Below are 27,335 nucleotides of genomic sequence, written 5' to 3' on the forward strand. Positions count from 1 at the left end.
TGAAACTGATGAAATACTCTTCGAAATCAATTCAAAGAGGGGCGAAAATTTGAAATCATAATTCATATATGTAAAGAGGGGCAAAAATATGAAATCATAATCCATATATGTAATTTAAAATCGCCTCAAAGAGGGACAAAGATGTGAGTTTGAAGGATTACGAATGAAGGGCAGAAGAAAAGTTAGGGTTCATAACTGAGTAGTAAGGAGTTTGTATTTGGATTTCCATAAATTTTGTAATAGTGGGTTTTGCATTCACGTGTGGGGCACGTGCTACAGTTTCTCGACGCTTTTGTCTGTCGAAAAATAATTTCGACTCTAAAAAGCATCGATAAAATACGCATAGTATAAGTTTTAGCTGACGCTCCTTCCCTAGTGTCGAGGGCCCAATGTTGATAAAACACTCTTTTTGTATTAGTGTTACGGTTGGTTTTTGATTGGTGTTTTATTTAATTTTTGTGGTTTGTTGAAACCCCAATGTTGATTTTTTGGCAACAAGAAAAATAATAGGCAACAGAATCCAACCAATCATGAATCATAGGCAACAACAACCCAACTGTTCATCATCATCAACAAGAAAAAGAATAGGCAACCAAAGGCAACATAAATCAGAACTTAAACCCAAATGCAAAACAGGTTATCATGTTCAAAGTACAACTATTCACCATGTTCAAATCTGTCCAAACTTAAAAAAAAAAAGGCAAGACATACTGAAACTTAGCTGTGTGATTCATTGTCAGAATCTTTTTTAAGGGACACAGGCATCTTAGAAGAAGAGCAACCACCATCATCATCATCATCATCATTGGAGTATAAGAAATCAGAATCAACATTGTCATAGGATCTTAGCAGACCCTTCTTCCTAGCTTGCCTTCTGTACCAATTATGAGGCCAATAGTCAGAGTTTGCAGGTGGCATTCCTTCAGGGACAATGTCAAATCTGATTCTCTTAGTTTCATTTCTGTAATTGTGCTCCTCATTACAACCACTGCCTAATTCACAATCACGATCAGTGCACTGGTATGTCTCAGATGTATAGTTTGATCTGGAATCAGAAGCAAACAGCCTGGTATTCAGTGAACTAGTTTGTTGCTCCAAGGGAATTCTGACAGGAGACAAGGCAGGAGTTTTGGCTGGATAATGAATGAAAAGTTATACCGCAAGTGCACGGTGTTTGTTGTTAGCGAAGACTTAGAAAATATGGGTCGAATCCCACGGGGAGATAGTTTTTATTAGTTTTTGCCCAATTATATAAACTATTTTAATAAACGAAGAGTGATTTGATGATCAATTAACTAAAGTATGACAATAATTAGAATAAGGTTGTTTTAGGGCATACATTCGTTCCACCATGCTTATACCAATCCAAGAAATGCAGACAATTCATTAATAAAAAACTAGGTCAAATAATTAAAGCACTTATTAATCCTACAGTCAGGAATTAACTCTTACGAATTAACATATGTAGTTCGGTCGCTAACATAATCAAATTCGCCAATTGTATTTAAGCCTCTAAAAATATTATCTTTCAATTCTAATTTTTATTAGCTAAATAATCAACTCATGATATTGGCCAATTACATGAATCAAACAATAAAGAACAAATCAATTGGAATTATTCAAACCCTAATCCATAAATTATAAATAATTAAGCACAAATAATCAAGGTATAAACATGGCTTCCCTCACTTAGCCCTAGAAAACGACTACTCACTCATAATTGAAATAAACAAAACAAAAGAGATAAATAAACTTAAATTCATAATTAATAAAATAAAGAACGAAAGAATAAATCAAATACCTCAATGATTGAATTAATGGAGAATAACAAACTAGGGTTCAACAATAATGGAGAGAAAAAAAAAACTAAAGAAGCGTTTAATCTAGAAAATAAAGCATTAGAGGAAAAAAAATAAAATCCTCTCAAGTATTTATATTAAGCCTAATCCTACATAAAATAAAATAAATAAAAGAAATAAGGAAATAAAAATAACAAACCTTTGATTGGTCGCTTGGAGAATCAAAACCGATGGAGGTAATTTGCACGATGTTCTGCACGCCAAACCCAACGCCTGATGGGTGGCCGATGTTCTAGTGATCAAGGTTTGCGACGAAGTTGGTGTTCTACCATCACCCGATGGATTTCCAGCGGGCCAAGCAGCTTCATGGGCTCGTGTGTGCGGTAGTTTCATCGCCCGATGGGTGGGCGCTTGATTGGCAGATTTGCAAGACTGATTTCGAGTGGCTGTAACTTACGATCTAGGAATTGTATGAAGGCATGCGACCTATCATTGGAAAGCTATTTAAGTCTAGTTTCCATCCCTACTTGAATCACCTCAATCCAATCTGTAAAACTCACGTTATGGCTGAAACAGTGCACAAGGGTCCTTTTTCACCTCATCGTTCATTAGTGTTTTGCTTCGTTTCACTTAAATTCAATCTAGATTGGCACATAGTGACTTCTTGAGGATGTTATGTCCATTTACACACCAATAAAAATCAACGTCTACGAGCATAGTGATAGGACTGATGTCCTTCGAACAAGTGTATTATTCCGATAGAGGGTTCGAAATTATTAGAAAACTAATTATTCATTGAGGTCAAGTGATCGAAAGGCCTAGTTGGAGGCCGCTTCCGATCAGTAATATTAATGTATAATTAATATTATAGCTTAATCTTGACAGAACCCTACGAGTCACACCCAAGCAACTAACGATCCAACACGACAAATTAATCCGAAAGGAATTAATGAGTCACTCGAGTATTATGAACAAAGACCCCGGATTCCGAGCTTTGAGTATCGGAACCGAATCTCAAAAGTCGAGCTAAAATTTAGGAATTGGCAAGACGGGAAAAGGCTTCAAGTAACAAGTAAAAACCCTAGCCATGCGAAAGGCTAAGGAAGCACGCCAAATAGAAGCGCGCCACGTGGCAGCTCGTGTGGCAGCACGCCATGTGGCAGCGTGCCAGCGCGCCACGTTAGCAGTGCCATGTGGCAATGGGCCGTGGACTCGGGTGACGGGTCATGGACGCAGGCGGAAGGATGGCGGCCTAACCGAACCCATCTTAGGGCTCAAGGTTGGGTGCCACATGGTTAGCTCACAATGGATGTGAGTTGCTTTGGGGTGCAAGTGAGGAAGTTGTCCTCACCTAACCATGTGACACTTGTTACTTAGTGATTCCTTGGTTTATTTAACTAGGAATTGAATTCAACATTCTTTCCATGTGGGATCTTTTTTAGAAAAAGTCCCACATTGAAAGATGAGATGAATTCACAAGGAAGCACTTCTTATAAATAGCCAAGGCATACCTTGGGATTGTTCACTTGAGTAGGAACTCAAAAAGGCATCTCTACTTGAGAGAAAACCTTTAAGTTCATATAATACTCGAGTAATGTTTTGGTCTGACTCGGCTAAACTCCGAGTAAGAGACCGATCGGGTCGAGTTACGGGTGGATATCGTAGGAGGTCTCTGCACTTGCAAGACTTGGATTTGAAGTAAGAGCTTCGGGTGTGAGCGAAGCACGCGACAAGGGTAAGATCGTCTTTTCTCTCTTTCTTATTATTTATGTCATTTAGTTATATTAATTGTGAGCGAGTCTTGGGGGTCAGGTTTTGTCCCGCAGTGAGTTAGACTTACCGAAACCCAACGCATAGAATCTTCAATCAATAACATAATCCGTTGGCTTCCGTTCAACTATCATCCGAATCAACTCTAAATATCCTTCGAAAGTGTCCAAATAACTATGAAATCACCTGAAACATTAAGAAAAATACAAACGAAGTGTAATAGAGCAACATATGATGACTTATGCTATTACGACCCAAAAATCGACCCAAAAGATTAAGATAAAGGTATAAAAACTAACATAAATGTGCATAAGAACTTTATATAAATATGATTCATCACTGGAAGTTTGGCTGGAGATTTGGATGGTTTATCAACCTCATCCCTACCAGCCTTCTGATTTCTATTCATTTCACAGCTGTGGGTGTGATAAGAGTGTGATTCTTCTGAACTAGGGGACTCACTCATTATCACAGGCAGCCTGAAAAAAAAACATTTAAACAAACACTGAAAATCCTAATTTACATTGGAACACTGGATAGGAAAAGATAAAAAACCAAGCAGCCATTCACATTCACATGACTATTCACAATGACAAACAATCACTTTTGACAAGTAAATACATGGATCCTTTATTTCTATTTCATCCATGAAACATTCAAACAAGAAAAATCATTTTATAAGCTTGACAATAAATATAGTGAACCCCTAGGTCATATCATAACTGAAACCCTAAATCAAATGAACAGTGAACATTAAATCAAATGAAAAGTGAACCCTAAATCAAGTGAACAGTAACACCCTAAATCAAATTAACAATGAACCCTAAATCAAGTGAATAATTGTAGACACCTAATTGTGTCTCCCCAAAAACCAAACCCAGTGATGAATATCTCTCACGTCATTTGATTATCGAACAAGCTGAAATGTGAAAAGTCTTATGATGTGGTCGTTTTAATAAAAAATACTTCTTTCTGTTTTCAAAAATATTTCTTTTCTTACTTTATTTATGGGAAATGTCCAGTCCAGTTTAGTTTGGTCCATGATAAAGGTCCAATAATAGTGTGGTTGGATTGGGCTTAAAAGAGCTTTCCAACGATATATTATAAGCCCAATTCCGATGAATAATGAGAAAGTTATGGCCAAAATACTAAATTGGATCTGAAATGAGTTTTATATACGGCCCAATGATCAAGTGGAGGGCCCATTAATTATTATTTCTAAAGTTATTAGGATTGATTTTAATTCACTAAAATAATCTAGAAGGTTATCTTAAATTCTAGTGAGATTAGGATTAATAATTATATCCTTTAGTAAATAAAGAATTTTATTTGGAGCAAAACAAGTGTTTTTAAAAGATTAAATCTCATTTTAAAAGATAAGTACGGACTTAAATTAATCTAGTTTAATTAGATTAAGGATTGGATCCATCGCGTCACGATGGACCCTGTTGCGCCGCGATGGAAGCAGTTTTACTCCGAATCGAATTCGATCTTTTTCTGATCGTTTCAAGACTATTTTCTCTATAAATAGGGTCATATTTCCTCATTTTCAATCATCAACAATCATCTTTCTAATTCTCTTCTCTCTCTTGAGCAATAGCTTATCCTTTCTCCCTATTTCTAGCCTAGCTTTTTTACTAACACAATACCGCATTCAAGAGTTCTAGACACACCTAGCCAAGTTCGAAGTTGCCTTCGCCCTAGACGTGAAAGGTTGATAATTTCTAAGGGTTTGGTCCCAAATCCCTATTTCAATTATTTAATTGTTTGATTTAATACTTTCCTTGAAGCTACTAACGTGTGTATTGTTTTGATAGAAAGAGGTACGAGGCAACAAAGTAAGTTGTTTTATTGCTCTACTCCTTTAGAACGCTTGCTTAGATTATTTAGATTCCTAGTATCGTGTTTAGGTTGCTTTCTATTTCTTCTATACTGTTAGTATCATGTTAGGGTTAAAGCTTTGATCTTTATTGTTTAGTGACATGCTAGGATTTGTTATTAATCATGTTAGTATCATGCCTAGGATCTTGCTAATAATATTATGCTTTGATGAGATTGTTATTATGATGATGATGATTTGTTATATCAATTATTGTTCTTATTGCTTGATATTATTGTTATTCGATTATTTACTATATAAAAATCATGCTTAGATTATATTAATTCCTAGTATCATGTTAGGATTCCTTTATTGCTTTTGTTGCTTTCTAATATCATGTTTAGGTTGCTCCCTATGTCTTCTATCATGTTAGGGATAAAGCTTTGATCTTTAATGTTTAGTGACATGCTAAGATTTGTTATTAATCTTGTTAGTATCATGCCTAGGATCTTGCTATTATTATTATGCTTTCATGAGATGAGAATATTATTGTGATGATGATTGTTGTTATTATGTTGCTTGATGTATTATTGTTATTGCTTGATCACGCCCTCTCTTGCAGGATTAAAGGGAATTTATACTTGTAATCACGCTTAATAAGATAATTAATAATCTTGTTTAGGCTAATATGATTTTAATTCAAGTGATCGCCAATAATAGTTTTGTTTGTGCGTTAATATTCAACCAACATAGATAAACAAGTTTAGGGTTAATATATTGATTGTATGTTAGTCAGAAAGCGCACATGAATATGAGAAGAATAAAGTAGAGGCCTATTTTTAGGGCAAGTTCAATCTCTTTTAGGTTAGATTTGTACCTTCATCCCCGAATATCCAGTCATGGTTCAGAACCACTATGAAGTTAGCGATCTCGTGGATCGTGAAGGGGTGTAACCTTCACCTTGTAAACGGTTTACAAGTTCCTAAAACTTGTTGGCAAATCTTTTGCTCTAGCTTCCTTCCCTTTGGACGCCACTATACTTAAGTGTATGATCACAGTGGGGATCAAGTGTGGGATGCTTGTAATATTCCCTACAATTAGGATTAATTTTAATTCTCTAAAATAATCTAGAAGGTTATCTTAAATTCTAATGGGACTAGAATTAATAATTATATCCTTTAGAAAAATAAAGAATTTTATTTGGAATAAAACAAGTATTTTTAAAAGATTAAATCTCATTTTAAAAGATAAGTACGGACTTTAATTAATCTAATTTAATTTAATTAAGGATTCCGTAAAGATTTTAGATAACACGTTCTCCATCGCGAAACAACAGGACCCATCGCGCCACGATGGACCCTATCGCGCCGCGATGGAAGCAGTTTATCGAATTCGATCTTTTTCTGATCATTTCGAGACTATTTTCTCTAAAAATAGGGTCGTATTTCCTCGTTTTTAATCATCAACAATCATCTTTCTAATTCTCTTCTCTCTCTTGAGCAATAGCTTATTCTTTCTCCCTCTTTCTAGCCTAGCTTTTTTACTAACACAATTCCGCATTCAAGAGTTCTAGACAAACCTAACCAAGTTCGAAGTTGCCTTCGCCCTAGACGTGAAAGGTTGATAACTTCTGAGGGTTTGGTCCCAAATCCCTATTTTAATTATTTAATTGTTTGATTTAATAATTTCCTTGAAGCTACTAACGTGTATATTGTTTTGATAGAAAGAGGTACGAGGCAACAAAGTAAGTTGTTTTATTGCTCTACTCCTTTAGAAAGCTTGCTTAGATTATTTAGATTCCTAGTATCGTGTTTAGGTTGCTTTCTATTTCTTCTATAATGTTAGTATCATGTTAAGGTTAAAGTTTTGATTTTTATTGTTTAGTAAGATGCTAGGATTTGTTATTAATCATGTTAGTATCATGCCTAGGATCTTGCTAATAGTATTATGCTTTGATGAGATTGTTATTATAATGATGATGATTTGTTGTATCAATTATTGTTATTGTTGCTTGATATTATTGTTATTGCTTGATCACGCCCTCTCTTGCAAGATAGAAGACATAAAAGTTGTTGGTGACTCTTTTGCTCTAACTTTCTTCCCTTTGAGCGCCACCATACTTAAGTGTATGATCACAGTGGGGCTCAAATATGGGATGCTTGAAATATTCCCTAAACACCCTAAATCAAATGAACAAGGAACCCTAAATCAAGTGAACATTAACACCCTAAATCAAATGGCTAGTGAATTAATTGCGACCGTTTTTATTAATTTCAACGACCGCAAGTTAAACGGTCGTAAATAATATTAATTGCGACCGTTAATGAAAACGATCACAAATCCGTAAAATACCGATGGCCTAAAGCGGTCACTAAAAATTTTTTTTAAAAAAAAAAGAAAACAAAAACGCACCTAGTGCTGCAGTGCTCCCCGAACTTCACAAGCCAGCCCCACCACCACCATTTACCACCCAACTTCGCCCACAACCACTTCCCAAACTTCTCCACCCACCGCAACTTCTAACCACCACTGCCTACACCCTTAAAAACCTCTACCCACCACACCGCACACCCAAAACAACCCCTAAACCAAAAAAAAACTTTTCAATTTATCCAAAAAATTACACTCTAAAAATAACCCACAATCATTATTCAAAAAAATAAAATAAAAAACCCACAATCAAACTCAAAAACCAACAACAAAATTCATGTAAAAAACCCAGAAAAATTAGATCCAAAAAGCCCACAAGGTTCTCAAAAAAACCCACACAATTCATGGAAAAGCCACACAATTCACAGTAATTAGACCACAAAAAACCCATAAAGTTCACAGAAATTCAAAGAACATAAACGAGAGCTCATAATCAGACAAAAATCTACAAAATTCGAACAAAAAATGAACAAATTCGAACAAAATCAACAAAAACTCAAAATACAACCAACATCTAAGAAATTCGAACAAATTTCAAACAAAATTCAATAAAAAAAAATCAAACAAAATTGAAAATTCGAACAACAAACAAAATAAAACCACAAAAATCGAAAATAAACAAAAACAAACAAAATTTTCAGAAAAATCAACATACCTTTCCCAATATATCTTCCTCTTTGGGTTTTTATGGTCGAACTTGACCGTAAACACCAAACTTCGTGTGTTGCTTTGTACTTTGTCTATTTTTTCGAAAATGAAAGTTTGAGAATTAGGAGATAAGAAAAGATGGAGGAGAAAGAAGGTGGAAGCTAAGAGAGGAGGGGCGTGAGAAAGAAGAGAAGGAAAAAGAGGACTTCAGGAAAGATGGAGGAAGAGTGACTTGAGAAGAGAGAGAGAAAGGAAGAGGAGATAGAAGGGAAAAGAAGAGATAGCGGCTGTTTAGGAAAAATTAGGGTTAGGGTGAGTTGAGAACCTCTTTTATACCCGGTTTTAATAAAAAAATAATAATAATAATTACGACCGCCAAAAACGATCGCAAATAACGAATCTGCGACTGCTTTTGACGGTCGTAATTATTTTATTTTATTTTTTTGAATTATTTTTCATATGTTTTTTTTAAAAAAAATTATTCAAATACCTTTGCAACGGTGTAATTGGTCAAAAACGGTCGTAAAATTGCGACGGCCTTTAAAACGATCGCAAAATTGTGACAACAAAAAAATCGGTCGCATATTTCATAATTTGCGACCGTTTTTGTGACGGTCGTAAAAAAACGGTCGCAATTTAGCTGAATTTTAGTAGTGGTTTGAACCGGTAGAGCACCGATCCATAATTTTTCTTGCGATTTTTAGCCCCAAAAATGCCAAATTGAAGAGAGAGGAGGAAGAAAATAGGGTTCTTCAGCGGAAGAGTGTAGAAAATGAGTGAATTGTAAATCCAAAAATGAAGAGAGAGAAAGGAACGTTGCAAAAATAAGTCAGAGTAGCAAACTTTAAGGGAGACCATTAATCAAATTAGGCACAAGTACATAAGCAAATATATATAAGGGCAATTCGAGAAGCACAGGTAATAGAGACAAAAAAAATGAGGCATTAATGTCATATGGGGTTGTTGGGTGGCACCTGAAATTGTAAAAATGTGACAAACATTATGGGGCGCCTAAAATGACAGAAGTGACAATCAAATGGGCACGGGGGGAGTATTACGTGGCAATATATAATTATAAATTGATAAAAAAAAATAAAGTCAAAGCAAACATATAAATAGTGCAAAACTCAAAGTGTTGCAATTATTACAAAATAGAGATAATACGTTTTTTTTTTTTTTAATATATTGTTGAATCCAAAAGGTTGACCCTGGCTTGACCTAGCCTTATCAACTATTCAAAATAAAATGACCTGAACTCTTTGCCTGTAGCTATATAATCCATTGATCCTTCTATGCTGTACAAACCCTATTCTTTAGAACTGAATTAAACTAATATATAGTAAAACGCCCTAAACTAAATTTATTATTATTACTACCTCCATTACATATTATTTGCAATGATTAGACATTTTTCCTCTCTACTTTATATCAAATCATTGCAAATAATATGTAACGGAGGTGGTATTATTATTATTATTATTATTAGAGTTCGAAGAGTATGTGACAACACGATAACCTAGATAAGCTAAGAATTTTATAATGGTTTTACGTGAGGATATTTTGGTTTATATATACTCCCTCCGTCCCCAAAACTTCGACCCTTTTGACCTAATTTTAGTCTCAAAATGATCGATCCATTTGTATTAAAATACTCACCAATTTACAACAATATTTGTGCAAAATTAGTTTCCCCATATAAAATTTTGCTTTTTCATGTATTTTTAATACTTTTTTACTCTACTTTTTTTACAAACTCCATGTAAATTTATCTTTCCTTTATGTTTTTATTTCTTTTTATTTAAGTTTCTTAATAACCGCAAAATCAAACCAAAAGAGTCGAAGTTTTGGGGGCGGAGGGAGTAGTAATAAGTAAAAGATCAAAAAAAATTGTTGCATCCCAATCGATGACGATAATGTAATGTTGTTGAATGTTAAGTAATTAATACTTCCTCCATTTTTTTAATACTTGCAAAACTTCCTTAAAATGGAAATATCACAATACTTGCAACACAGTATAAATGAAAAGTTATTTTAGGGAAAAAACTATATTATTTCCCTTATTTAAAGCACATGGCCCACTAAATTACACTACTAACAACCACTCATCTTATTTTAAAGTGTATTATATCATGTAAACCCCACATTTCTTAAATACCGTGAAAAAAGTGTGTGTTGCAACTATTAAAAAACGGAGGAAGTATAAAACTTGTTCTTTTCTACTACTTATGTGACTTATGTCACTAAAACTCAATTTTGTGACATTTGATATTCAAATGCTGAGGTATTATATATTTAGACCTGCAGTATTGTTTGTAGGAGGCTTTTTTTTTTTTTTTTTGCCAAGTCAAAGTACGTAACTAATACGCCCTCTTTGGGTTGAATTTTCTCAATAAATGTACTAAAATTCATCTTTTTAAAGTTGTTATAATGGATTTCAAAGTCTACTGACTTTGTTGACATGTGTGCAACGTAATTCTCCTTACATTAAAATATCAGTGCCTTCTAGCCTTCTGGTCCGTGCAATATACGGGTTATTCATATAAAATTGTATTGAGAGATAAATGAGGAAATATCAGTAAGTCATTATAGGATATAATATGTAATCGGAAACATGATTAAAGAAATTAAAATTTTGGAACTTTAATCGAAAAAGAGGCTTATATAAAAGGTGGAAGGGCTAAAATTAAGGAGAGAATAAGAAAATGTTGAATTAAAGGGGAGAGATGAAGATGAAGAGATGAAGTGTGTATGAAAGATGAAGTATAAGTTTAATAAAAAGAATTACAAAAAAATGGTGTAATATAAAATTAATAGTGTAAGATGACATGTGACACTATGGTTAGAGAAGTGTAATAGAATGGATGGGGACATGTGTCTTTTTTAGTTTCTTTGTTATAGTTTTTAAATACTAAGTATAAATATAGATATAGATAGATATGTCATAAATAGGTTAAAAAAAAAAAAAAAAGTGTCATAAATCAATTAGCTTTGAATGAATTAGCCCCTTAGATGATTTTTATAAATGTCTTATTGTTTGGTCAGCGAATTAGGGTCTAGGAACAACACGCATAGAGTAAAAGCTTATTGTGTACTCCACTATCTCGGTAAGATTTAGTGTCTTTATTATTATTATTATTGGATGAACCCGTGTAATGTATAGTTTGTTTGAATTTTTAAAAATATATATATATATATATATTTTAATTTATGTGTTAAAATTGGTTATATATTTAGATAAAATTCCTAATATCAAAAGATAATATTTTATATTTAATTAATTTAAATTTAAAAATCTCATTCGCCAATTTTGCTTATGTTGCGTTTGAATTATTTAATTATAAAAGATTTTAATAATCTCTTATTTAATTTTGGCTAGTACTAAAATTTAAACTCCTACATGGCGCACTAAGAAAATTAAATCCTACTTGGCTCTCTAAAAACTCGAGAAAAAACTCTCCTTTATATATATATATATATATATATATATATATATATATATAGATTAAATTATTAGGACCTTTTGTGAATAAATACCTTATACTAGTCAATTTTTGTGAAAAAATATCTTATAAAAAATTATTGTAAGAAATTACCCTTTAAAGTATAGATGTTATAAGAAATTACCTTATAAAACAACTAATGTTGTAAAAAACTACCTCTTGTCGAATTATTGCATTGAATAAGAGACATTAAATGACCCATTTTTAATCATTTTTTCTCCTTTTTTCACCCAATTTCTCCATAAGTCCCCTTATATCGAGAGCCTATTATGTACACCCGGGTATACGGTACACCCAGGGTTATTTACTCATTAAACCAACAAATGAGTAAAAATATTATTTGCTCATTTGTTGATTAAATAAGCAAATAACCTCTCTTAATGTTAAATATCTCTTGAGCAACACTGCCAGTTACATGTAAGATCCCTTTTTAACATGTAAGATCCCTTTTTAACTTTGTTTCATGTGATTATTTAAAGTATTAAAGAATTTTAAGCTTGGTTAGAGTGCTTCTTCACTCCACCTCACATGAACCTACTCTTGATCCAGTGAACTTTAACCATTTATGGTCCCATATCGTGAACCTGACTCTGATACCATGTTAAATACGGGTCTGGGCTGCACCCACAACCTAGAGAGAGTAAGTCTACTTCAAAAGCAAGTCCAAGAAGGTTTCATCCCAAAACCATATATGATAATAGCAGGAGTAGCCTCTTAGTCTTATAAAGTGATTAACTCTCTCTTTTTTAACCAATGTGGGACACTTACATGTGGTGATACAAACTGATACTTCAAAGTTCTATTCTTCAACAATTACGAAAGTTGAATCCTATAATATTCCACTTTTGTTGTCAAACTTTAAAAAAACAAAAAAAAAAAAAAAAAAAAAAATCTACTTTCCACTTTTCTCCTTATAAATCTCAAAATATCTTCTTAAGCATCCAGGAGTGGTTTAATTTCTTCCAGCTAACCCCGAGGAAAGTTCATGTTTGCTCCCTTAGCTTGCGGGTCACCAAGCGGTACCGTTAAGATCCAACCATCTCCACTAACGAATACTGAAAATAATCATGTGCGACCTTCATTGATTATTCATTGTAATTCGTTCTAATGCTACATCCAACTATCACATTGTTGTTGCATTAGATATAAAGCTAGTGAAGCAGTGATCTAGAGCCATTACATTAGGTCTATTGTGACAGAGTTAGTGCTCTGTTGCAATGAATTTGGACACTGTAGTCCTAAAATGTAGTAGTGAATTTATCAAAATTACATACTACCTCGGTTAACAGTTATTTGCAACATTTACCAAAAAGGGATGCTACTTATTATTTGCAAAAAAATTATTACTTTCCTAATGTAGTAACTTTTTTCTAATAAAATGACCAAAATACCCTCATTTAAAAATTATTAACCCATAATACTACACATAATTACAAATTATTATAACTCTAATCTAATGTAATTATCTAAATTTTTTCCCCAAAAAATATCTGATTCATCCATCTCCCCACAATCTCTATCCTCCATCTTCATTTCTCACCTCCTTCATTTCTCATCCATTATTTCTACTTTAGATTATCTTTCTCATCTCTCTTTTGGTTCATGGGTGGTTGTTGGTGGTTTGTGAGGGTGGTTTGTAAGTGGGTTCGGTAGATTTGGAATTTTTTCGTGGGTGTTGGTCGTTTGTGGGTGTTGGTGGTTCGTGGGTGGTTATTTCGTGGGTGTTAGTGGTTATTTCGTGGGTGTTGGTGGTTCATGGGTGGTTATTTCGTGGGTGTTATTGTTTTTCCGGTGGCTAATTCGTGGGTGGGTTTGATTTTTGGGTTTTAGATCTAGTGGTTTTTGGGTGGTTCTCGTGGTTCAAAGGTGGATTTTGGTGGTTTGTGGGTAGTTTCGGTGATTTGTGGATGGCGTGGGTGGTGGTTTGTGGGTTTTGGTTGGCATGGGTGGTGGTTCTAGCTGGCGTGTGGTGGTGGTTCTGGGCAGCCATAGTTTAATTGTAATTGCTTTTTTTTTTTTAATTTTAATTTTAATTTTAATTTTTTTATAATTGATTAGTAGTTAAATACATGTCCATAACTTTCAATAATCATGTTTAAGAAGTTTTGCCTAGGAGTCCGCACATACTCCTTTTGTTGCAAATAACTGTTAACGGAGGTAGTATTATTTATTAATAACTACATTATTCCCTCCGTCCCTTTTTTACATTCCTGATTTCCTTTTTGGGTATTTCAAAATTACATTCCTACTTTCCTTTTTTAGTAAGTAAATTTTTACCAAATATCCCAAATTATCCCTATTTTTCTATTTTGTAATTAATGCTTTCTCTATTTTCCCACTCTTATTTTCTAATTCTCACTATTATTTTCTCACTCTTATTTTCAGAATCCATGTGCACCAATTTAGACGAATATGATTGGTCCTTATTTTTTCCACCAAAAAATGTTATTGGTCCTTTTTCTTTTCAAAGGATTGATGTCATGTGCAGCATTAAATATTATTCTATCTTTGTTTTATTCAAAGACATTAATTAATGTCTTGTAATTCCCATTGTACTTTGTTTTATGGTTCTTTATTTTATTCCAAATTTCTTAATTCCCATGTAATTTTACAAATAGGAATGTGAAAAAGGGACGGAGGGAGTATAAATTATCACCAAAATCATATATGTGTCAAAAAAAAGATATACAATTAATTGGGATGGACGGAGTATTTATTTTCAAAAACTATTTTAAAATAATATATTTACAATACAATATACTTATTGTAAAAATGTCAATAGATGTACCAATAAGGAAGATGAATGTGTACATAATTAGTGAGTTTGATTTTGTAATATAAGGAAGCGTGATGATTAAAGTATGATGGGCTTATAAAAAATGAGTGACCATTTCTTGGGACAGGGGAATAGTTTTCTACTCTATATACTAGTGTATATACATGTATAAAAAGAATGACTAGAATAATGTTTGGCTACCTATTTTTAGCATGGTATCAGAGCAATCATCACAATGCTTATTTTTAATCTGATTTTTTTAATTGAATTAAATTAACCAATATTAAGAAATACAATTATTTGCTAATCAAAAATATTTACAATAAAAATTCTACACAAATCACATAGATCAATTATTCCAAAACTAAAGCACCTGGTATAGGTCACATGAACTAAATTATGTCTATGCACTTGCTTATATCAACTAAATTGTGTCGAAAAATATTCAATTAAGGTTTTAGGGGCCATATTAGCCTTTAAGGGTTCGAATTAAGCTCGTAATTAGCAAAACAATAACATAAGTGTCTCGGTTTGCGTAACAAAAATGTATCGATTTATGCGCAACTATTTTTTGCTGTAAAAACGAGGCACTTACGTTAATTTTTGTCAATTCCGAGCTCAATTTGGTCCCTTAAGAGCTAATATGGTTTCTAAAACCTTTACCAAATATTTTCAACACGCAAATAGATGAAAAAAGGTTGCAATTTAAAATTTATAACAACTTTTAAGCTGCAAATTACAAATTTAATTTTTTAAATGACTGCAATTTGCAAATTTTCCCAAATTTAAACAAACTTCTAATATATAATTCAAAATCAAGGAACTCAAAAGATTATATTAATTTGCTATATTATTTACATCATATGTTGAGCGGAAACCTCCATGCTCAAATATTCTAATGGTATCATGTCCTTACATTCTAACATGTATCACATGAGAAAAAAAGCCAATAGTTAAAGTCTTAATTATAAATATGTACTTTTGTAATCTAATTGGTCATCCATTGCATGTTATAAGGCCAAAATTCGATCATAAATGAGGAAATAATCTAAAAAAATTTACATTCCCTAATAGCAGCCGCGTATCCAACCACAACCAAGACGAATAAAAGACTCATTACGGCTAAGTTTGCCCAAAAGATGAAGGAACGCATTGAAGGCCTAAATGTGATGTTATAGAATATAACAGGCAAAGCAAAGTCGAGTGGAAGAAACCCGAAAGCTCCTATAATTCCCATTATATCTCCAAAAAATGGTAATACTGCTGCTAGAAAGGTTGCTGAGGCGACAAATATGAACCTTGATACAACCCTAGGGATCACATTCCGTTGAGAGAACGGGTGGCTTTTTGGATCACTCAATAGGTTCTCTAGCACTTCATTTGTGGGTTGCATGTATACCTACAACAACATATTTGTATTTTATTTATAATTTGAATACTATTATGTAATTTGATCATCCTGATTTACAACGGTTGTATTAGATATTTTGTATATATAAATTAGTGGATTGGATTGGAGTTGAGAGGAGTTCTTACCACTCCAAAAACGGCTAGTTGACACGTAAGTAATTGTCATGATAACGAACCACCTAGGTAACAAAGGGTTACCATTCACGACAAAGTTGCTCAAAATTTGGCCGTGAGATTTGTTCCCAAATGCCCAATAACCGGACACGGCTACACAGAATATGGTTTCTCATACTATGGTGTAACAAAGAATTAGTCCTTTGAACATCTTCTCCTTCACCGGTGGTATTATTGTTGCCTAAAATTATTTAAAACAACAATCAATTAGTGAGTTTAAAAAACATAATTAGTTATGTTAAACTAAGTAAGTACTTATATATGACGCATAGTACAAGCATTAAATTTGAAGAATCATACACAAATTAATAAAAGTTTCACTGTTTTCCTCTTTTATTTTTATTTTAGTATTCATTTATGTGGGATGAAGTAATAACGTGTTATTTTTCCTAAAAAAAAAAAAAAAAAAAAAAAGGAAAAGAAAAAGAAATAATGTGTTATTTTATATTAGGAAAATTTGTAAATTGCATCTATTTAAAGTTAGTATTTTTCAAATTGCAGCCATTTAAAAATAAAAAAAAATTGCAAATTGCAACCCAAAAGTTGTTATAAATTGTAATTGCAACCTAATTCAATTTTTTTCATTGATTTGTGTGTAGAAAAATGTTCTGTTAAGGTTTTAGCGGCCATTTTAGTTCTTAAGGTCCAAATTGAGCTCAGAATTGACAAAAAAATTATTGTAAGTTCCTCGTTTTTATAACTAAGAACTTTTGAGATGCAATTTGCAATTTTTTTTTTTTTTTTAAATGGTTGGGATTTGCAAAATACAAACTTTAATGACTGCAATTGACAAATTTTCTATTATACTATTAAAATTCCATCTATCTAGTTTTAGCTTTTTTAATTGCAGAGTCTTAAAAGCTACACAAACCAATTTCCAATAAAATTATATAATGAGTACTCAGGCATTATATCCTTTATTTCATATTGATTGTTGATTGATAGTTTAAAGTTAGAAGCAACATATAAAGATTAAGTCATAACATTGCTAAAAATAAGAAAAATCATGTGTAGTGTTTTTGTTATTATAAAAACGAACATTAATAATTGATTGATATATGTCATATGTCATATATCATATATTCATGACACATCCTCCATGATTCTTAAGAAAGAAATAGAGTGAGTTTGCGTGCAAACAAGAGTTAAATAAATTAATAAGAATATGTAAAACCTGAATTTCAGGAATCATTCCATTTCCAAAGGTTGTTGTGATGATTGCAATAGCACTAAAAAAACACCATATATGCGATTCTTTGTGTTTCCAACTAGTGAGTAATCTGTTTTTGATAGATATTATAGTTTACGATAATATTTGTCGCAGAGCTAGAATATTTTGTATATATTTTTGATATATTTTGTATACTTATCTTACTAGATTCCTAACGACATTAGGACTAGGATTGTAACTCTATATATTATGATCAATGGTACACACTCCAGATTGAGGAGTTTTCCCGAAATCTAACCTGGTATCACAGCTTAGGTTTTAGATCTCAATTTTTTTTTTTTCCAATTATTATTGGTTTTTGGTTTATTTGGGACCTGCCTTCATCACGTTTTTCTTCCGCAATTTCTTTAATTTTCTACTTTGTTTCCCAGATTTCGGCTACATAGTAATTAGTAATTAACTTTTCTTGTTCTTTATTGTTTGCTGGTGAGTTTTCTGTTCTTTATTGAAGTGTCATGGCCAAGGACGATCAACCCACTCCTCCACCACCTCCGCCACCATTTTCGGAGTTTCACCCCGCCTTGGCAGTGAACAACATTAAAAACGCAATTCCTCTTGTTCTTGACTTTGAGAAAGTCCAATACTCCAATTGGGTGGAGTTATTTGAGAACCATGCATGTGCTTACAATGTGTTAGATCGCATTGATTCTAGTGTGTCTCGTCCGTCGGATGTTTCGGACTCTTTGTGGACGCGTCTTGATGCAATTGTAAAGCAGTGGATTTATGGCACAATCTCATCCGACCTTCTTGTAACGATTTTGTCTCGCAAATCGACAGCTCAAGAAATTTGGAATCGTATTAAAGAGATTTTTCAGGATAATAAAAATACGAGGGCCGTTTATCTTGAGAATCAATTTAATATTCTTCATCTTAGCAATTTCTCCAATATTACTGCTTATTGTCAACAGCTTAAAAGCTTATCCGATCAATTAGCAAATATTGATCAACCCGTTTCGGAGCAAAAGATGGTTATTCGTCTAGTTTCCGGCCTCACAAACACCGATTTTGATACGGTGGCGACTATGATTCAGCAAACCGACCCATTACCCTCCTTCAATACTGCCAGGTCTCGTCTTCTTCTCGAAGAATCGCGTCGAGCCAATGACCAAGGTCAATCGCAGCAATCATCCTTTGTCGCACAACAAGACTCGGACCCATCACAATCACAGACTTCATCTCAGCCTGGCCGTGGCTCTAGTGGCAGAGGCGGCAGTGGTCGTGGGGGTCGCACAAGTGGTGGAAAAGGCGGCGGAGGAAAGGGACGAGGAAAGGGTCGTGGGAATAGCAACAACACCAAGTCCTCTAATAATTCCCAACAACAACAGCAGAATCAATTGCCAAATAATGGGGCTTCTTTTAATGGGCAATCATGGGCCCAGCAGCCCCCTTGGCCCAATCCTCATCAATACTCTTGGCAGCCTCAAGGTTGGGCTATACCACCTGCTCCATTCCCAACCAATGGGGTCTATCAGGGTCGGCCCAATTCAGCTCCACCACGTGGCTTATACTCTCAGCAGGCCTTCACCATCGGTCAGCCCCAATATGGTCCACCAATGACTCCCACGGAGTTCAATAGTGCTTACTCTTCCATGTATCTCCAAAATCCGGACAACGGATGGTACATGGACTCCGGAGCTACGTCTCATATGACAAATAATGCAGGTACACTTCTACCCCTTTTTAATTTAAGCGCTAATAATCATATTTTAGCAGGCAATGGTCACCGCATTCCAATTACCGGTTATGGTCATACCACCCTCCCTAATAATAATTCCCTTAACCTTAAAAATGTTCTTCTTGCACCTCAAATTATTAAGAATTTAATTTCTGTCCGTAAATTTACTTTTGATAATAAGGTGTCCATAGAATTTGACCCTAATGGTTTTACTGTGAAGGATCTTCTCACGGGGAGGGTAATAACGAGATGCAATAGCACCGGAGAGCTCTATCCAGTCACCTCAAGCTCACCAAGCACTTGCCTAGCCACCACTCTCACTGCAGTCACCCCATGGCATGATCGTTTAGGACACCCCGGGGCTTCTTCTTTAAATTTTCTTAGGAGCAATAATTTCATTACTTGTAATAAGGAGCATGACTCCACTTTTTGCAATTCATGTCAGATAGGGAAACATGTTAGACTTCCATTTTATGATTCAAATAATAATACTTTTTCTGCTTTTGATATTATTCATGCTGATTTATGGACATCTCCTATTAAAAGTATTAATGGTCATAAATACTATTTAGTGCTTCTTGATGATTTTACTCATTTTGTGTGGGCCATACCCCTAGCTTATAAATCTCAAGCCTACCAATCTTTTCTTCACTTTAGACAATATGTGCAAACTCAATTTGAACGTCCTGTTAAATCATTCCAAAGCGATCACGGTCGCGAATTTGATAATGACCCATTCAAAAAATTTTGCCTTGACAATGGTATGGTTTTTAGATTCTCTTGTCCCCACACGTCCTCTCAAAACGGGAAAGCCGAACGTATGATTCGGACCATAAATAATATCAAACGCACACTCTTATTTCATGCCTCATTGCCCCCTTCCTATTGGTCACATGCTCTAGAGACGGCCACTTATCTTGCAAATATTTTACCCACTAAATCTCTTAAGCAAATGACCCCGGCTCAGGCTTTGTTTCATAAAAACCCCTCTTATGACCACTTACGGGTTTTCGGTTGTCTATGTTTCCCTAATCTATCTACTACAGCTCCTCATAAACTTGCCCCTAGATCCACTCCTTGTGTTTTTTTGGGATACCCTACTAATCACCGTGGTTATAAATGTCTTGACCTTGCAACCCGCAAAATCATCATTTCTCGCCACGTTACTTTTGATGAGTCGACCTTCCCCTTTAAAAACTTGGAGCAATATACACTAAAAGATTATGAGTTCTTGGGATTTGATGAGAATTCACCCATACTGACACACTTTTACTTGCGCCATTATTCACCCCAAGCCCATTCTCAACAAGGCCCAGCAGCAAGCCCAGTTAGTGTCACTCATCCACCCAACTCCCCTACTGCTACACCTACCCGTACTCCCTCACAACTCACACCGCAGCATGGCTGCGCCACCCCTGCCCATGCTGCACACACACCGCGGACCCCACTGCCATCACCCCACACGGCCAGCAGCCCAGTCGCACCTCCACCTCCCTACTCACCGCCACCTTTGCGTGGTGTTCCCCCGCTACAACCAACCCGGCCACCACCTCCCTCACCCCGTGTCACCCGTAGTCAACGGGGCATCTATAAACCCAACCCGAAATATTGTAACCTCACCATTCACAATTCGGGACCCCCACATCAAAAATCACCTCTTCCAAAGTCCTATAAGCAAGCTTTAAATGACCATAATTGGAAAGCGACGATGAATGATGAATATAGTGCTTTAATTAAAACAGGGACATGGGAGTTGGTACCTAGGCCTACGGGGGTGAATGTTGTTAATTGTATGTGGCTTTTTAAGCATAAATACAAATCTAATGGTGAGCTTGAGAGGCACAAAGCTCGTCTTGTATGTGATGGCAGGTCACAGGAAATTGGTGTGGATTGTGATGAGACTTTCAGTCCGGTAGTAAAACCGGCCACTATTCGCACTGTTCTCAGTTTAGCTTTGGCTAAAAAGTGGTCGATACATCAACTAGATGTCAAAAATGCCTTTTTACATGGTGATTTGCAGGAAACTGTTTACATGCATCAACCTCCGGGTTTTGTTGATCGGAGGGCTCCTACTCATGTTTGTCGGCTCCGCAGGGCTCTCTATGGTTTGAAACAAGCTCCCAGAGCTTGGTACCAACGCTTTGCAAACTTTCTCGTTAAATTGGGTTTTGTCATTTCCAAAAGTGACAACTCTCTTTTTACTTTCCGGCAGGGTGATGATATGGCATATTTGCTCTTATATGTTGATGATATTATTTTAGCTACCTCATCTGACAGGTTGCGTACAGGAATTATTTCTCAGTTGCAAACTGAGTTCCCTATGACTGACTTGGGTTCTTTGAGTTATTTTTTGGGGATTGCTGTGACCCGCAAACCCTCTTATATGTTACTTTCACAGGGAAAGTATGCACAGGAGATTTTAGAGCGGGCAGGTATGGCCTCTTGTAAGCCTGCAGCTACTCCAGTTGACACTAAGTCCAAACTTAGTGCAGATGAAGGACCGCCTTTTCGGGATCCTACTTTGTATCGCAGTTTAGCAGGTGCTCTTCAGTATCTCACATTTACCAGGCCAGATATTTCTTATGCGGTACAACATGTGTGTCTATTTATGCATGATCCACGGGAACCTCATTATGAGGCATTGAAACACATTCTGCGTTATGTTCAGGGTACCATTGATCACGGCTTACATCTATATCCTACTGTTTCTCATCGATTGATTACTTACACTGACGCTGACTGGGGAGGTTGTCCCGATACCCGGCGTTCTACTTCGGGCTATTGTTGTTTCCTTGGGGACAACCTCGTGTCCTGGTCATCTAAGCGTCAACATACTTTGTCTAAATCGAGTGCAGAAGCAGAATATCGAGGCGTCGCAAATGTTGTCTCTGAGGCGTGTTGGCTTCGTAATTTATTACTTGAGTTACATTGTCCTCTACGGCAGGCTACTATAGTTTATTGTGATAATGTCAGTGCTATCTACCTTTCTGGAAACCCGGTACAACACCAACGCACCAAACATGTGGAGATGGATATTCATTTTGTTCGAGAAAAGGTTGCTTTGGGGGAAGTACGGGTTTTACATGTTCCTACTAGATATCAGTTTGCGGACATTTTCACTAAAGGCCTACCACGAGAATTATTTCTGGAATTTAGGTCCAGTCTTAGCGTACGACCTCCTCCCGCTACGACTGCGGGGGTGTGATAGATATTATAGTTTACGATAATATTTGTCGCAGAGCTAGGATATTTTGTATATATTTTTGATATATTTTGTATACTTATCTTACTAGATTCCTAACGAGATTAGGACTAGGATTGTAACTCTATATATTATGATCAATGGTACACACTCCAGATTGAGGAGTTTTCCCGAAATCTAACAGTTTTTGATTCTTCGGATGCATTATTATTTATTCCTACATGAAATAACAAACATTTAGCATCAAAGTTCTAGAAACAAAACTTAGAAGCTTTAAGAACTTCAATCATGGCTATAAATATTGATGATTGATTAAATTCCAATTTCCAAATATTGGTCACTTAATTTTACGGAAAATGCAAAAAATAAATAAATAAAATAAAAATTTACAAAAAAAAAAAAAATGTCTAGTATGTGACATTAGAGATTCACCAATTTTATATGTGGCTGGTCACAACGTGTAACCTGAATTACTTATTCTAGGGTTACTTGGTCAAGCAGGGGTTACCTGGCCAGGGATTACTTATTCAGGGATTACTCGGTCGGTCAGGGGTTACTCTCACATAGAAAACGTGCTAACCGACTCAATAATCCCTGAATAAGTTATCCTTGACCGATTGAGTAACCTCTAAATAAATAATTCTTGAATAAGTAAACCCGGCGAAACGCACTAACCGACTAAATAACCGTAAAATAAGTAACCCTTGATCGAAATCCTAGCCACACAGAAAAAGCACCGTTAGATATTTAATACTGCGTACTATTAGACTCATAATTTTTAGTTGATGACTTAAAGGGTCCAGGGCTCCAGGCCCATTCCATGGACATTGGTGTCAATAAAGCCAAATATTAAGACCATACAACCCAAATAAACAATAGGGAATAGACCATAATCCATAGAGTAAACGACGCCCAGTTATAAAGTTGAACAGCCCAAAGAAAGAAAGAAGTCTGCCAATTGGATTAAAAGCAAAATTTTCAAATAACAGTCATTACATATAACAGTCATCCAATCCAAGACTTCTATAAAGCATAATGAAGTAAAAGAATTTGGAACATCTGATCAAACAAGCAATCAAACTTGCATTTTACATATACTTTAGCCTTTCTCAGTTCTTACAGTAGAACTTAGCATTGTAGGTGTAGCAGCCTAGATTAGTGTGCGATGGCAATATCATTAGTATGCTTTAATCTCTCGGAGTTATCATTTTTTTTTTTTTTTTTTTTTTTTTTTTTTTTTTTTTAATCATGGAGATAACTTTTCCTTCTTGGATCTAATTCAATGGTCGTTTGTTTCTCCAAAACTTCCTACTTGTATTTGTATTCTAATTTAAATGGATCAAATATCTCCGTCTTTTAAAGTTTGTTCACATTTACCGAATTGAAGTGAAATGAGCTGAAATTAATATTTTATAAGAGAAGGAAATATGGAGCTGCATTGAACTGATTGGAGTTGAACTGAACTAAACTAAACTGAAATTAAAGTGAAGTGAACAGGCCCTTAATCTATATTGCTTTGATAGTCTTAAATTATTCATAGACTAGCAAGACCACTAATTCAAAGATCAATAATCTTTTTTTTTTTTTTTTTTTTTTGCACGGTAAACTACGGGGAGGGGGCCCCCTTCCTATCACAGGAAAGGGGGCTATGAGGAATCGAACCCCCATCACATGGGGGGGAGATGGAGGGATTCACCACCCTTCCATCTCCTCATTCCTCAGATCATTAATCTTTATTGGCATACACCTAAGGTACTCTTATCCTTCACGGGGTACGGTTTTGTTGACGTGTTTCTATTTTTGCTCTAACAAGTACAAATCAAATATTTTTAACATTGATCAGCACAGGAATTTGTCATAAATTTTTAAATTATTTAATACTAAAGTAAAACTGTGTTTAGTACTTATGTATTACAAAGTATACGAACATACAACCTTAAGAATTGCATATAGTATTACCGTAAGTCATTTACCTACGTAAATGGAAGCAGCAGTAGTACAAGCACTATATGCAAGGCACAAGATGAGTGAAGTTAAGTTGATATGCCTTAGTGAGTGAAATGACGGCATTTGAGCTAAAATTAGCATTAGTCCGCCAAATACTATAACAAAATCTCTGAGCTTCATCTCTCCATCTGGATTTGTTAATAAGTAGATAGCCTACATTATCAAATATGTTAAGTAAGATAATTAATACGGTCTTTATTCAGATAAGAATTATATTATTCCTAATGTAAATTTGAAGTAGAAATGTAACAACTAAATTTACCTTTTATAAGTTATTTAAAGCTAAACTGGGCTAATGCTCTTATAACTACCAATTATTTTAGGGTCGAACATCACTTGGGCCATACTAGTGGGCTTTTCTCTCCTCCTTTTATTCATCATTCCTAACAAGTGATCTATAGTTTTAACCAACAAGAGTTGACTCACGTAGTAAGCAGCTTGATGTTACTTAAGCCTTAAGGGAGATCTCGAGTTCGAGCCTCACCAAATGCTAAAAACTCTTGTTGGGAAACTCATCCACCATAAGTCAGGTGTGCAACACGGATCAGATCTAGATGTAGTCGGAGCTAAGCTCGGTGAACCAAATGGGGCAAACTCACAAAAAAAAAAAGAAAGACCCATAGTTTTAAATTTAGGTCATGTCTAATTCACTTGATATTTACTGAATTTAAATAATTTTACTGAAACAAAATTATTATTTTCATTAAAATAGATCATTTGTGTTCAACCTAATATTTTTGCTAATTAAAACTTATTTTACTTATGTTCTTTCAAGTTAAGGGTAAATTCTCTTCAACTTAACAAAAAATAAAATTAGTAACAATATCTTAAATTCAATAATATATGCGATTCCAATTCATGTGCATACCAAACAACTACTCTTTGTTCAAATTATTGCTAGAGTCTTGTTCAAAAATCCACTCAACTAGGCATAAATCTAGCCTTAGTTTCCATTCTGTTTCCTTTTTAATATTCATACCAAACATGGAACGATTTGCCAAATTGGTGTTAATAAATAAATAAATTATTAAAATAGTGTTCACTTAAAAATATTTCTCAAACTAGTGTTCATGTAGGTTTGGAAATTACAAAGTTAGGAGTTAATATTGCTTCGTTTTAAAAGTCTAAATATAATTAAAAATTAGAGTCTCTAAACTAGTTCTCTTTTTTTCTTTGACGGGCAAAACTAGTTCTCTTAGGTTAAAATTTACTATTGTTATAGACGTTGATGGTAGATGCTATCGGGAAGGAAGCATAGTCAATCTTTGACATCACTATAATTAGGTGTGTTTTTCTTCTTTTCTAATTAAAATTCAACTGAAATTTATGTGAGCTTACATAAAAAGTAGATTAAAGTTTAACGGAATAATGTAAATTGGTTAAATTTAACCTAATTATGAAAAATTATTCGACTTAAGGTAGGTGAATTAGACTTTGCAATTGAATATATTGTGTGATAAAAAATGATATATATTATTCTAATGAGGAATTGAGGGTGATAAAAAATGATACTATATTGTGTTTTTTTATTTAGCTAGTATGACATGTTTTGAGTTATTTTGTAATAAAGTAATACTATCTCCAAATTGATATTGCATTGTAGAACTACTCCCTCTGTTTTTAAATACTTAACTTGCTCCATTTTTCTTGGGCACGCATGCCAATGCTAGATTAATAATATTTTTAATTATTAATAAGTATAAATTCTAACAATTGAAAATTAATAATCTATTCATCGAAACGATTCCAACAAATACCCACAAGACTATATTTTTTCTTATGTATAAATTACAAACATTAGTCAAAGCAGGTCAAAAAAATAGTGCAAAAATAGAAATGGAGCAAGTATTTAAATACGGAGGGAGTAGCAGTTATTCTCAAGAATGGTGATTCAGTGCCTTGATGATTTAAATCCAATTAAATAATGCATCATGTTATATATACGTTTTTTTGACAAGGTTATATCCAAAACAAAAATGCTAGAAAATTTTAAACATTTATTTTACTTTGTATTCATAATCCATACTCTAGTCAAGATACCGTAAGCGTTAAAAATAAAGAATTCGATGGTATACGCATATATTTGGATTGTATTAGCCATTAATTTTTAATTCATAGCTTTGTAATTTCCGAACCTATATGGACACTAATTTGAGAAATATTTTTAAGTGAACACTATTTTAGTAATTTATTTACTTTTTAACACCAATTGGGCAAATCGTTCCCAAACATGCACTAAAAGTATACTTGTATTTTTATTAGGTTGTTTAATTTCTCATAATCTTATAATTCTTTACCACTTCTTTAAGGAAAAACTAACAAACCTTGATACATTGCCCACCTAGAAGACAAGCAGCAACAACTGAACCATAGCACACTGCAAGTTGAATTGGACCCACAAAATACTTTCCCCAACTTGGGCCTACAAGATCAAGTTCAAATTATGGGCTTGCACATGTCTTGCGTTAGAATTAAATATTTTTTTATATTGAAATTTAAATTAGGATTGTAACAACTAAAATTGAACAAAGATAATAGTTTTATATTATGTTCCGGTTTTATAACTAGCATTTTGCTCCATTGTTACTAGGACGTATTTATAAGAATCACTTGATTCGTGATTAGTTTCTGGTATAGAGTTGTAAACATACCTAGAATATCATGAGCCATAGCCCGAAAATGAAGCTGACGACAGCCTAATTGAGCATGGTGTTCAAGGACCAACGACAAGAGCGTGTAGGAGTAAAAGGTGACCAATGCTCCTGTTGAAAGGCAGAAGAGACCACCACTCCAGCCTAGAAAGGAAAATGCATATGGAATACTCAACAATGGAGGTGCAACTGTTGATGTTGTTAGATGGTAGCTACAATGTAACCATGATCCTGTCACAATTA

At 34.4% G+C, this 27,335-nt stretch overlaps 1 pseudogene; it reads right to left on the bottom strand.

Moving 5' to 3' along the window:
* Window positions 1–717: 717 nt before the first annotated feature.
* Window positions 718–27,333, bottom strand: LOC145588877 (GABA transporter 1-like; annotated as a pseudogene).
* Between the last annotated feature and the right edge of the window lie 2 nt (window positions 27,334–27,335).

The sequence above is a fragment of the Chenopodium album genome, chromosome 17, assembly GCF_948465745.1.
Source record: "Chenopodium album chromosome 17, dcCheAlbu1.1, whole genome shotgun sequence".
NCBI lineage: Eukaryota > Viridiplantae > Streptophyta > Magnoliopsida > Caryophyllales > Amaranthaceae > Chenopodium > Chenopodium album.